The sequence below is a fragment of the Malaclemys terrapin genome, chromosome 8 (assembly GCF_027887155.1).
Source record: "Malaclemys terrapin pileata isolate rMalTer1 chromosome 8, rMalTer1.hap1, whole genome shotgun sequence".
Classification (NCBI taxonomy): Eukaryota; Metazoa; Chordata; order Testudines; family Emydidae; genus Malaclemys; species Malaclemys terrapin.
In genome coordinates, this window is record NC_071512.1 from 71,467,267 (window position 1) to 71,482,393 (window position 15,127).

Here is a 15,127-nt window from a genome sequence, read left to right on the forward strand (position 1 = left end):
GTACTAGCCTTAATTGATAATATAAGCAGTGAATATCCTGCAAACTCTACCCAGCACAGTATCTGTTATCGGGGAACTAAAGTGGTTGTTGATGAGAATATTCCTTGCTTCACTACAACTTTATTCTGCAGCCTTCATGCTTTGTAATATGGCATAACATAATATAAGCGTGCACATTATTTATCGGAAGCTGGAAATGGATATAACTAGCTTGAAAGGTGCCGAGAGAGAATATGTCAAAGTACTGCCTTGTGACTCTCTATCTACCATCTCACCTTGCAAGTCACATAAATGAATGCAGACTTCTTATATAAAAGGTCATGGAAAGAAATATTTGGCAGGCAGCAGTTACAAGCAGATGAACTCTCTGGATACCCATGTTCCATAGTTAGAAAAGCTGCAACAAGAAAAAGGAGATGAGACTTGAAATAGCATTTGGACAGCTATGCCCAAAACCTCTAGCTTCCTTTCCCTCATACTGCTTAAGAATTAAATTAATAACTTTTCTTGCACAGAGGTCCACGTTTTTAAAATTTCTATTTGTATGTACATAAGTACTTGACGTGATCAAATATTATTCATTGAATACATAATCCAGTGACTAGTGCTCTCATTTAGTGGTTAGTTTTTTATGGCAGATACATAGCTCTGTGGTCACCATCTGCCTGAATACAACTGATAAACAATTTATATTATTCAGGACTAGATTGTGATAGTCTCATTCACAATGAGAAGTACTTTTTCCCACAAATAGTCCCATTGACTTCAGTGGTGCTAGGGACAACTCAGTGTAAGGCAGCACAATTTGACCCTCAATGACTAATGAGAATATTTATCAAATAATTTATCTGATGATTTTTTAATTTGTGTATTAGACCAGACCTAAACATGAAATGGAAAATTACATGCATAACATCAAGGGGCTAAGAACTGCAAGTGGTACAGCTTGCAGGTGTTAGTGTTACTGGAACAGCCCACTGAAAGCCAAACAAACAAACAAACAAACCTCTTAAACATCAAAAGCAAGAAGAAATTGTAGATGGGAAAAAATGCACATATTAGGAGCTCAACACAATTTTTGCTGTGTTCTACAGTTCTCCAAAAAACATAAGATTTAAAAAAAAAAAAAAAAAGATTGGCATCTTCTCTTGCCACAATACAGTCATCTCAATGCAAACAGACCTGCTACTACCATGTTAATTCACCCAGCCTAGCAGAAAACTGTCTCCAGTCAACCAGTGCAGGAACAAAAATGGGAACTCCTTCATTTTATACAAGAAGCAAATTCTGATTACATTGAAGTGAATGGGAAAAAACTCACATTACGGTGAGTCTAGGATGTCACTTTTAATGGTCTGCTCTCCATTCATCACAATTCAGACTGAAATTCAGATTCTAACTGGGGATACTTATGTGTTAATATTATTAAGCATGGGTCATTTTTTAAATGATTCTTTCCTTTCAAAACAAAGAAATTAAATGCTGAAAGCCATATTAACTTTTTTTAACTCACAAAATGAAAACATTAAGATTTCTATGCCAATATTAATTTGACCACAGTACATAGTCTGTTTATTTTCAAAAGAGTCCTAAGGGAGATAGCCACACAACTCATTAAAATTCAATGGGATTGGGTCACCAACTCCCATAAACTCTTTTGAAATATCCAGCTATAACAACACAAAGAGAACTATATTACACTACACATTTAGGACTCGATTGTGCAACCCTTGAAGTGATGAAAGCAATAGGACTCCTTGTGCAAGTTCTAATCAAGGAGAGTAAGGGCTGTATAATTTGCTTTTAAATAACACAACAATAGAATATATTTCCGGTGTAGCCAAATTAACAGTGCTGCAGGAATCTTTAACTTTTTAATTTTCTAACATTCTCAAATTTAACAGTGTAGTTTTAACATTTTTTTTTGTATTTAATTACAATATTGGCTCATATTTAGTTTGTGATACACTATCACCCTCACATCCTTTTCCGCAGTACTCCTTCCTAGGGAGTCATTTCCCATTTTGTATTTGTGCAACTGATTATTCCTTCCTAAGTGAAATACTTTGCATTTGTCCTTATCGAATTTCATCCTATTTAATTCAGACCATTTCACCATTTTGTCAAGCTCATTGTGAATTCTAATCCTGTCCTCCAAAGTTCTTGAAACCCCTCCCGGCTTGGCATCATCTGCAAACTTTACAAAGTGTACTCTCTGTGCCATTATCCAAATAAGATATTAAATAGAACCAGACCCAGGACAGCCCCTGTGGGACCCCACTCAATATGGCATTCCAGCATGACTGTAAACCATTGATAATTACTCTGAGTACGATTTTCCAACCAGTTCTGCACCCACGTTACAGTAGGTTCACCTGGGCTGTATTTCCCTAGTTTGGGTATAAGAAGATCATGTGTGGGGTTGGTTTGCCATGATTTGTTCTTGACAAATTCCCGTAGACTGTTACTTTTCACCTTATTATCTTCTAGGTACTTACAAATTGATTTTTTGATTAGTTGCTCCATTATCTTTCTGGGTACCAAAGTTAAGTTGACTGGTCTATAATTCCTGGCACTGTCTTTATACCTCTTTTTATAGATAGGTACTATATTTGCTCCTTTTTGATCCTCTGGGATCTCTCCTGACTTCTCAGAGAAAATCGCTAATGGCTCAGAGATCTCTTCCTTAAATATTCTAGGATGTAACTTTTTAAAGTAATTCTTAGCTTGTTCTGTCCTTGTTTTAGCCTGAAATCCTACCCCATTTACACTGATGTTTACTATGTTAGTCATCTGATCTCTGCTAACCTTTATGGTTAAGTACTGGAAGAAATTACTTAGTGAGGTTGTGGAATCTCCATCATTGGAGGTTTTTAAAACAGATTAGACAAACACCCGTCAGGGATGGTTTAGATCAGTGTTTCACAACCTTTCCAGACTACTATACCCCTTTCAAGAGTCTGATTTGTCTTGCATACTTAAAAACTACTTGCTTACAAAATCAGACATAAAAATTAAAAAAATGTCACAGTTCACTATTACTGAAAAATTGCTTACTTTCTCATTTTTAACATATAATTATAAAATAAATGAATTGGAATATAAATATTGTACTTACATTTTAGTGTATAGTATACAGAGCAGTATAAACAAATCATTGCCTGTATGAAATTTTACTTTGTACTGACTTCGTTAGGACTTTTTATGTAGCCTGTTGTAAAACTAGGCAAATATTTGAGTTGAGGTACCCCTTAGAAGACCCCTGAGTATCCCCAGGGGTATGTGTACCCCTGATTGAGAACCACTGGTCTAGATATTATTTAGTCCTGCCTCAGTGCAGGGGACTGAACTAGATTATGTACTGATGTCCCTCCCAGTCCTACATTTCTATGACCATGATTATAAAATCAATCCACTTACTTTGTTTGAAAAACTTAACATCCTCCCTGAGTTTTACTGAAAAATTATTTATTCCTCAGGTTTACCTGATCTTTAAGAGCCTGTCATCTAGTTTACAAAACAAACCCATTCTGTGAAAACAAATTCAAAGTGGGAGATCATTACTGCAGTTGTTGCCTTGAATCGAGATGTCTCCTGTCAAATAATTCTTAAGCCTATTTTATAGTACTGAAAGGTATTTTCTGAAAGCTTCTGGTGAGCTATTCAGAAATAAATCATTGAAGAGGAGGTATAGAATATATTTAGTATTCCATTCGCCAACAGGAGAGGAAAGTATAAAGCAACTAATTTAGATGATATGAGACCGATTCATAAAAAATAATACTGAAGTTGCCTGTGAGCTTTTTACCCAGACGCCAAGTTTTTTCTTAAGAAGACTATAAAGCAAACATATAATACCTCCCTTTACCCCCGACTTCATAAGGAGTTCTTCCAAACATTTTCCAGTTATTACTTTAACAGAGACCTTTTTTGTTTTGAAGTTGCTCATTGTTTTGTAGTAAAGATGATTACCTTCAGCTCTGTTAGTCATCTTAGCTCTCTTCCTTATTCCTCATTCTATTCTGGCATAATTCAGTTCCTATTTGAATTAAGTTAGCTCAGATTCCCACCCAATCTTGTGTCTAAATAAGTCACACAGGGTCTGAGTACAAGGGCAGTAATGGATGGAAATGGTTACTGTAGTTTAGTCTCCCACAAATTAAAGTGTATTAGTTTTTCAATGCATTGGCTTATACAGGAACTATGCATATGAGGCCAGACTCAGAAAATACCATAGGTTTTGGATCCTGCAATCTGCTTTTTCACCCTGTACCTCCCCTCAGCAGTAAAAGTCAGCTAGAAAGGTCTTATGTTGAATCCTGGTATTGAGGTTTCAGGACTTGTGGCAGGTGTCTCTGACTAAAGAATCGTTGCCTTTGGAATGCTTTTCCTCTTAATGGTCTGCTAGACTGTGATTCAAGCAAGTTTCCAAGCATGTTGCAAGGCATATGTAGCCATTTGTACATTTGATTGCTCCAGAAGGTATTAAATATGGATCAATTCTGAATTTATGCTGGGATTATTCTGATGGTTATATCTGTTTGAGTTTGATGCTCTTATCTCAGTGCCTGATAAACATTTGCGAATCACAAAAATTAAAAATATTATGTGGCATAATTGAAAGACTTCTCTCAAAGGATGCTGAAAATGTAAAAAATATAAGTATTCACTGAGTCACAGCAGAGTTTTCAATGACAACTGCAATATCTAGCCAAAATGGGGGGCATTAAGGACCTCATCCAAAGTCCAACTAAGTCTATAGGAGCAGAACTATTATTCAGTAAAGTCTTATAAGGTGGAAAAGTGAGTATCATTTCTCCCATTTTCACTAATAAAGAAGCTGAGCTACAAATACACCAAAGCCAACATTTCAAACTTGTGTGCTGTAAAGTTAGGCACCACAATATGTAATTAGATACCTAACTAGCCAGCCTCATTTTCAAAGCTACTGAGTGCTTCACTGAAGTTAACTTACATAAGAAGACAAGAACAGCCATACTTGGTCAGACCAAAAGTCCCTCTAGCCCAGTATTCTGTCTTCTGATAGTGGCCAATGCCAGCTGCCCCAGGGAGAATGAACAGAACAGGGAATCATCAAGTGATCCATTCCCCTTCGCCCATTCCCAGCTTCTGGCAAACTGAACTTGAGGAGCTATGGCTGCTCAGGACCTCTGAAAATCAGGGCACTTACTTTAGAGTCCTAAATATGCATGTGGGTACCTAAAGTTAGACACACAGGTTTAAAATATTGGCCTAAGTGACTTGTCCCAGGTCACATAAAGTTCTGTGGCACACTGAGGAATAGAACCAAGTCTTCTGACTCCCACTCAAACCCTTTCCCTTATGTGTAATAGGCGTCATTTCTACTATTAATTGTGGTAGAATGGATTATTTTTGGAGACCAAGTATGAGGGCTAGTAGTTTAATGTAGGGTTACCATATTTCAGCAAGCAAAAAAGAGGATGGGAGGAGCCCCGCCCTAGCCCCGCCCCTGCCCCTCCCACTTCCCGCCCCCCTCAAAACTCCCAACCCTCCCCCCGTTCCTTGTCCCCTGACTGCCCCCTCCTGGGACCCCTGCCCCTAACTGCCCCCCAGGACTCCACCCCCTACCTAAGTCTCCCTGCCTCTTGTCCCCTGACTGCCCCAACCCTTATCCACACCCCCACCCCCACACAGACCCCTGGGACTCCCACGCCCCATCCAACCACTCTCCACCCCCTGACAGCCCCCCCAGAACTCCCAACCCATCTAAACCCCTCTGCTCCCTGTCCCCTGACTGCTCCGATCCCTCTCCCCACCCCTGCCCCCTGATAGCTCCCCCCCAGAACTCCCAACCCCCCATCCCCCCACTCCTTGTCCCCTGACTGTCCCCTCCTGGGACCCCTGCTCCTAACTGCCCTCCAGAACCCCATCCCCTATTTATGTACAGGCGTGACTACCTGCCCTTTCCTGGTTACTATACGCGGCCAGTCCGCATCCACATCCAGTAGTTAAAAAAAAAAAAAAATAAACTAATAATTTAAATTGGAATTTCATCCATTAATAAGTATTTATTATATAGTTAAAACCATTCTATTGAAGGGCAGATATTAAATAACACTAAATATGTTAATGTTCAAAACAATATTAAAAATTTGAAAATTTAGAGCATGGAAACCAAAATAGCTAAAATTTAGTTTTGGCAAGATACACGGAATGGAAACTCCGGGATCTTTACCTGTCACTGAATATAGCCATCATACCAATAGTGGAATATAAAACAAGTCTACATATACTCTCCTTAAAATTTTTACTTCTGTCCATTCCCAATAATTGTAACAAATCATTATTACCTTCACTCCACTTGCCACGCGCCCCAAGCACAAAACCAAAGAAGTGGATATTTTTACCTCCCGTTAAGTTTTTAATTTCTTCCTCTAACTCAAGATAATAAGCCACCTTCTCACTGTGGGCTTGTTCCAAACTTCCGGCATTATCCTCCCATCGCACTGTAACATCAACCACCACTGCTGTATCTCCTTTTATAAATATAATATCCGGCTTTCTTAACTCACCCTTACTATTTCTCAAATGGGGCTCTATCATTGCCTTCCACCCTAATTTACCAACCTTATCTACAACTGCAGCCACTACTCTATTATGCCTTTTTATCCTAGCATTCTTAGTCTTATAACATTGTCCTGAGATATGGGGAACAGTCTCCCGCACTTTACCGCACCATCTACAAAGAGCATTCACACCTCCTCTTCCTCTTGCTAATGTCTCCCTAGTAGGATAAATATTTGCCCTAAGCTGCAATGCTGCGATATACGCTGACGATTTAACTTTACTAGAGTTTCTAAAAATCGAATTACTAATTAAATCATTTTTAAAATATTTTATCCCTATTCCCTGACATCTCAGTTCCGACCATCTTAAAAATTCCTCTTCCCTCCATTTCTTGGGATGAGATGTTACTGCACTAAATGACAATATTTTATCCACAAGATTTTCTCCTGCATATAGATAAGATAGGTCCATCCAATCATCTCTCGAGACAATATGTCTCCTCCATTTACGAATTAACATATTTGGGATTTGCACACTAAACTTAGTGAGAGCTAAACCACCATCCCTACCTCTAGAATAAAATATCCCATCTGTGGTACACTGAGGTAAATGTAAAATCTCTTTAACTATTTTTCTAACTAACACATCAAGATCGTCTAAAAGATTAAAAGGGGGTTCTATTAAAAGAAGATTATAAAATAGCTTCGGTAAGATGTATGTCTGTAAAATTAATATTTTTGGGACGGTTTTAATGGGGCCTTAATTAAATTCTCACTCCAATCTTTCAATTTTTCTTTAAGTACCGGTCCCCCTACACCTATCCAGGGATCTATTCTAGCCCCTAAATATTTTTCAAAATCCCCTGGTTGAACATATTCAATCTCCTCTGACCCTATCTGCCAATTATCCTTAGGATTAACTACATAGGTTTTATGTTTAGTTAAAATATGAAAGCCTTTTGTTTTCTTCACATTAACAGAGAGATTAGTATTTTTACAAAACTCCTCTAAGATACCCAAATTTTTGATCATTCCTTTATATGAGCTACTTAAAATTGCCACATCATCGGCAAAAGCCAATGACGTGACACTATTACCCTTAACATAAAAACCACTTCCTTCTACTTCTAATCTAGTTAAAAGGGGATCCATAGCAATATTAAACAAAATTGGGGACAACGGGTCACCCTGCTTGACCCCCCTCCTAATTAAAATAGACTCAGTAGCTTCATCACCCACCCATACCCTAGTTGTGCAATTATCATAAAGGTCCCTAATAATATCTATAAAATGTTCATCTATACCAAATCTTCTCAACCCGGCTATTATATGTCCGTGTCCCACAGAATCAAATGCTTTAGCCAGATCTACGAACACTATTGCAATTTCATTCCCATTTCGTTTAGCCCCTTTAATCAAATTATCTAATATAGCAATATTTTCCTCACACCCAGGGGCGGATATAAACCCTTTTTGTCTACTACATATCTTAACTGTTTCCACCAGTCTTTTTGCTAATATTTTGGTATAGATTCTAATCCAAACTGACCCAATTGTCAATGGTCTCCAAGATGTTAACTTCTTCATTTCCTCCTCATCTTGTGTCTTTGGTATTAAAATCGTTCTATTTTTCTTAAATTCATCTGGTACCTGTCTATTTAGAAACCATATATTAAACATTTTTGTAAGTATTAAGGAGTCTAAATTAAAAATATCCCACAAATTGCTCACTTTTACTTTATCTGGGCCAGGAGCACTATCTTTTCTTATTTCTCTTAAAGCTATTCTAATCTCATCCACAGAGATCGGACTCATTAATATATCATTATCCGCATTCTCTGTGGATGATGGCCACCCTATCATATTACCATGTCCAATTGTTCCCAAAATATTTACATAGTATTCCTCAATTTCTTTCATAGGGATAGCACACTTAGCCTTATCTGGCTCTCCCATTATAATGCGAGTCAATCTTCTTCTATCCTTATCAAATAATTGTTGATAGAAGTTATACTTAGCTTTCTTTGTAGCATATCTCCTAATTGCATTAAATTGCTTCCTTCTCCCCTCCTTTCTCATCTTCCCTTTTCCTTTATTCCTCAACTCTATTTGACTTTCATTTCTAGGGTCCTGTCCCTCTACTAATGAATAACATAATTTTTCCAACATTGCCCATCCGAGAGCTTTTGTTAAATCCTCCTTTAATAATCCTTCAATTTCCCCTAAACTATTTATTATTTCTCTTCCCTCCCTACTTTGTTTTCCCCGTTTACATATTTTCTCCACTAAATCCACTTCTGGATGTCCTTTTAGTGGGAAAATCCTCTCTCTTGGGGGCGGAATTTCTAATATATTTACTCTAATGTCCTCTACCTCAGTCACTTCCTCCCTATCTCCTGTTACCACTAACTTCTTCTTTGCTAATTCTCGTCTTTTATCTGATATTTGTTTATTCGTTTTGGTCCTCATCTCGCTCTCAATACATTTATTTATATTCCTTTTCCCAATATATTTCCTTTCCAACTGTATAAGCTGCGCAACCTCATCTTTAGTCCATATACGAGATCTAGTCGATCCCTCTTTGATCTTACTTTTAGCAGCCATATCTTCTTTTCTTTGCTCATTCCTCACAGCAGGGTGTCTATGTCTACAGTGTTGGCTCAATCCAGATCTAGTATGAAAACCAAGCCCACAGACCGAGCACGTATGGCTCTTCATTGGGGTATCCGCCTTCTTGGGTATGCACCTGGGGTAGTGGCAAGCTATATTATGATATTGAGAAGATTTTCCACATTTACTACATACAACTCGTATGGCTTTACTTTTATGAACCACATTAATGTGTTTGGCCCATTTACCAAATGTTGGTAATATCTGGGGACATATTGGACAATTAAAACTATCAACGGGATACTCTAAATAAAAAACCCCATCCTTCCACGAACTACTTTCTAATATATTTATATTACTACCAGTACTGTTAAGATCCTTATTACGATCCCTATTAAAATCAGTACTTGATTCCCTAACATATGGATCATCAAATGTACTTAAATACTTAAAATCTGGATTAAAACTGTCCATAGTTAAATCATTAAAAGTGTCCCTTGTAAAAACCATCGGTAAGATAGATAAAATCTCCTCACCATGATCATCACAAACATTCTCCTCTACCTCCTCTCCATGCTCCACTGGGAGGACTTGATTCTCACTCTCATGCTCATGAGACTTCATTATAGTCCACACCATTTTATCCATTGGTCCAGCGACCCTGATCACACCCCTAATATATTTAACACTGTCAGCCGGGGCATCAAAGCCAACAGCGGGGGCGTTATTAACCCGGTCCAGCGCCAATCCGGTATAAAAATATAAATTACTTTTTTCCATAGCTAAAAGATTTACCCTTCTCAGGGGGAAACTAACCCTTTCCAGGGGGAAACTAACCCGTACCTGGGGGAAACTTACCCTTTCCAGGGGGAAACTAACCCGTGCCTGGGGGAGACTACCCTTACCAGGGGGAATCTAACCCTTACCAGGGGGAGTCAAGCCGTACCTAGGGGAGGCTACCCTTACCAGGGGGGCATCCATGTGGCACCATATGGGGCTGCCCAACCCCGTCCCACACCCCACTGAATGTGGGATGTGGGTTCGTCCTCCGCAATCCGCCTGGCTATCCAAGCTAGTTACCGACTCTCACCACGAGGAGGTAGCGGTTGGACTTGCAATCCAGAGGCTTTCCTCAAAGAGGGGTCCCAAACAGCATAATGTCGAGCTCTAACGGGCGTGTGAGAAAAGGCTCAGATCTTGGTAGGGGTTGCCCCTATTGACCGGGCTCACGCCCACCCCCACCTCACCGATAACCCATTCTCTCACTACCCTCAGGCAATGTTTCCGTCCAAGCCCGACAGCTGAGAGGGTCCAGAGACGCATGGAGAGCCATTAAGAGAGCCAAAGACTTTAAGAGCTTTAAGACTCCCTCTTCCTTGTCCCCTAACTGCCCCCTCCTAAGACCCCCCCAACTGCCTCCCAGGACCCTACCCCCTACCTGTACCCTGACTGCCCAAAACCTTCTCCACCCTCCCCCCAAAAGCCCCCCCCGAACTCCCGACCCCCCCTCTCTTGACTGCCCCCTCCAGAACCTCCCTGCCCCTTTTCCTGTCCCCTGGCCCCCTTACCCTGCCGCTCAGAACATGGTGTTGGGATCTGTGCGGAGCCGGACACGTGGCTGCGCTCCCCAGCACAACACGCAACCCGGTCCCTGCCCCTGCACAGTGCTGCCCGAGCGGGGCGCAGGGCTGCAGGGGAGGAGCTGCCGAGGCTGATGCAAACGGCCCGGCAGACTGGCCGGCTCAGAATGGGGGTGGGGGGAGGGAGGAGGAGCTCTACAGCTGCTCCAGAGTCCAGCCCGGCAAGCTACAGGGGGAAGGGCTCTGGCTGCTAGAGCCCCAGGCGAGAGGCTGACTTTCCTGCAGCCCTCCCAGCCGCTCACTCTGCATGGGGGGGAAATCCCGGACATTTTGAGTGATTTACAAATTCCCCCCCGGACGCTATTTTTAACACAAAAAGGAGGACATGTTCGGGTAAATCCGGACGAATGGTAACTCTATTTAATGCAATTTTATTGGCTGTTTGGACATGCTTGTAGTAGCAGGATTTTGAGACTCTGGCTGTGTGATATTTCACATGTGCTTGGTGTTTTCTTTATGTAGTTCTCTCCAGCTCATGGACTTGGTTTGAAAACTAGTTTGAGGCCTCCCTGACCTGAATTCTCATCACTGGATAGTCTTTTATTCTCTTTCTGGAGGGAGATTTAATCTTTGATGGCCATAGAAGTCTGATAAAATGTATTTCTGATTCCCCACAGCCTGTTAGTCATAAATTGTTCGTGTCAATGAACACTGTATGGAAATCTGACTTGTTTTCCACACCCAGCAGATACCAGTTGGCTTTTAGGTATTGAATGTTGTTTCCCAGTTATAAAAGAACTCCATTTTCTTTCTGGGTCTCCACAATGATTTTCTGACTACATCCTGCTTGCTCCTTTACTTCTGGAGTTTCTGGAGGCAATTAAAACCAGTCTGTCCATAGGGCACTGTAGCGAGGCAGCGGAATACCCCACAGCCCCGCTGAGGGCCGAACCTCCCCTAACACCAACGTGGGCGGAGCCACCGGGTCCGGCGCCCGCCCCTCAGAGGCCATGGCGCCGACCCGGAAGTATAAAAGCCCACCTGCAGAGCTCAGTGGAGAACAAGCTGGCGGAGAGAGCAGATGTCTGTGGCTGAGCTCCCGCTTGGGAGACAAGCAGCAGGCCGCGACTGGCCTGTTGACTCACCAGGCCAGCCGAGCCTACCCTTCGCCCAGTACCCTGAGGAGGGCTGGCCAAGCCTGCCCCTTTCCAGCTACCCCGAGGAGGACCGAGCCTGCCCCTTTCCTGCTATCCTGAGGAGGAGCCGAACCTACCCTTCGCTACCTATCCGGAGGAACCGATGCTGGTGGAGAACACCCAGGACACTAGTATGGCCCAGGTACCCTATGAGGGGGAGTGTGGAAGTAGCCCGGGGGCAGCCGACCCCAGTCTGGCTGCAGCACTGCCAGAGCCTATGACAGTGTGTTGCGACCAGGATCCCCACTGACAGCAGCGAGTTTCCGCCGCTGCTAGGGCCCCGGGCTGGGACTCAGTGGAGTGGGAGGGCCTGCGTTCCCCCCTGCCACCCACTCCTTGGGTGGCAGACTCTTCCTTTTTCCTGGCGTAGCGAGTCTGGGACTTCTCGCTCATAGACTCAGCCTTTGCTTAAGGGCCTGAGTTCCTGACTATTTGATTGCCACCCCGTCCTGACCTAGGGCCTGGGCCACTACAAACCCATAGACTCAGCCCCTGATTAAGGGCCTCGATTCTTGACTATTTGATTGCTGCCCCGCCCTGACCTAGGGCCTGGGCTACTACAACCACTGACTCAGCCCCTGCTTGAGGGCCTGAGTTCCAGACTGCGTGGTTGCTGCCCCACCCTGATTGAGGACCCAGGGCTTTTTCTGACCTATTGGCTCAGCCCCTGCTTAAGGGCCTGAGCCCCTAACCGTGTGTTTGCTGTCCCATATTACTGCTGGACCAGGACTGACGGCGGACCAGAACGAGGCGGCGGGATACCCCACAACCCTGCTGAGGGCCGAACCTTGGCAGAGACTAGTACCGGCACATTAAGTTACACAGACTAAGTTCTGGTTATTCAGACTTTTTTTCTGTTCAAAATATGTGTAATTGCTAAAATACTTAAGCCATAGTCAATTACCAACATTCCACCCCTCCAAAAATGACCAATTTCACTTTTACACATCCAGTTCTTGGACTGGCCCATTCATGTTAGAGAGGTATGGAGAGGTTCACAATGGCTCCTACACTGATTCTTTCCCCTTTTTAAATTTGATAAATCACTTATGGTTTGGACAATTTGCCTTTGTGCAATCACTTAGATGATCTGTCTAATCCATTCAGGTATATGGCCCTGTGGATTTTACATTTTAGAGAAGAACTTTTTCAGAATTCACTCATATAACAAAAATAACCAAACAGATATCAAGATACTAATAATCCTAATATAACTAATGATTAAAATTGTACCATTTGCTTAAGTGCTTCTAAAAATGCCTATCAGTTTAACAGAGAGACAGGGTGGATAAGGTAATATCTTCTATTGGACTAACTTCTGTTGGAGAGAGAGACAATCTTTTGAGCTTACAAAGAGCTCTTATTCAGGTCAGAAGAAAAGCTGTGGTGTAAGCTCAAAAACTTGTCTCTCTCACCAATCGAAGATGGTCCAATAAAAGATATTTCCTCACGTAGGTCCTGGGACTAAGAGTGCTAGGGGTTCTACTTCACCCCCTGGCTTAAAGTGGTTTCCATTATATATAGGGTTTACAGTTTGGTTCAATAGCTCTCAGCATCTCCACTATAAAAATTGTTCCAGCAGCTCTGTTTTCTCCCCCACCTTGTCTCTTTTATATCCTGGAACCAACACAGGTAAAACACTTCATACAACAAATATCAGTTTAATATAAGATTATCCTTAAACCCCAAACCATGCAGAGTACCATATTACTAGTGTAGTCAAAAGTGGTTTGTCTTGATCTAATGTGGTCAGAACATTAATGAAACAGAGTAAATGTTTTAGTATTGAAGAAATTCCTATTTTTTTAAAACCACCATATACTACTAGTGTGATATGAACTGAGTACACTTCTCTGTAGCAATTTACTACTTTTTAATGGTTTGCTATCTCATCAAATCAGAAGCATATTTCATGAAGAGCAGAGAAAAATCTCATGGAAAGTCTTGATGTCATTCAGGTCATATTGCCAATGGTTAGATTCAGGGACCTATGCATCACAGTGTAGTGTGGGCCCAATGCAGTGGTACTTTAGTCAAGAAGAATTCCTATAGACTTCAAGAGAAGATTTTCCTGTGTAAAGACTGCAGGACTGGGTTCTAATGAGCATTATTTTTTCAAAGAACCTACCACGAGCACCTCATAGTAGTTTAGATTCTTGAGCAACTTGCAACAGTATAATGTAGTATTAGACTTTAAGACTTTCTAAAGTTTATGGCCAATATACTCCTATTCCTGCATCAGGATGTGTAGAAGAAGGAGCTTACCCAAGAACATCTGCAGGGACCTGTAACATGCTTCCCTCTGTGAGGAGTAACATGAGAACTGGGAGAGGGTAAGGCCTGCTGATAATATGGAGCCCAAACATCCATTGGAAACTCTGGTCCCAACCCATTGGTCTTGGGGCATCTATATGTAACATTCACCCCTACATGGCCCTCTCTGACTCTGTCCCCTCACCAACACTCACAGTTTGACTTGTTCACTAGATCTATGGCCCCTGGATTCCCAGTCACATCTGACCATCCATTGATGTGTAGAAACCAGCATGTAGGAGCTGTACTTACGAAATCTTCAGTATTAATTTATGCCATAAATTATGCCCTATATCCAGCTGAAAGCTTCTGCCCCAGTGCTCCATCCCCTCATTAACTATGTGCTTCCCAGGACACATGGGCTTAGTGCAGAAATGCTGTTAACAGCTATGCATGAGTGGGAGTGTTTCATGTGATTACCTTTCCCTTCTGTACCACCTCACAGATCCTATTATACATGATTAGCTCACATCCAAGAAGCAGCATTATCAAGTGGATAGGGCACTAAACTGGAACTCAGACTCCTGGGTTCTATTCCCAGTTCTATCACTAACCTACTGTGTAAGCTTGGGAAAGTCACTTATCTCTATGTCACCCATAGGTGATGCTTTGGAGGACCACAAAGAGGGGCACCAGCACGGGGGGGCTTATGGATTAAACATTCCTTTCTTGGTCATACCATCTTTATACCAAAAGCTTCCAACAAACTGTCAGAGATATATTGTAACAGCAGAGGGAAAGGGATGAGAATATATCATAGAAAGCCATAATACCTTAATACAACTATACTATGCGGGGAGGGGGATTTCTTATGGCAAAGCTGGATTTTGCCATACATATTTTCAGACTATTAACAAAATTATAATAAACACAAAAAAAC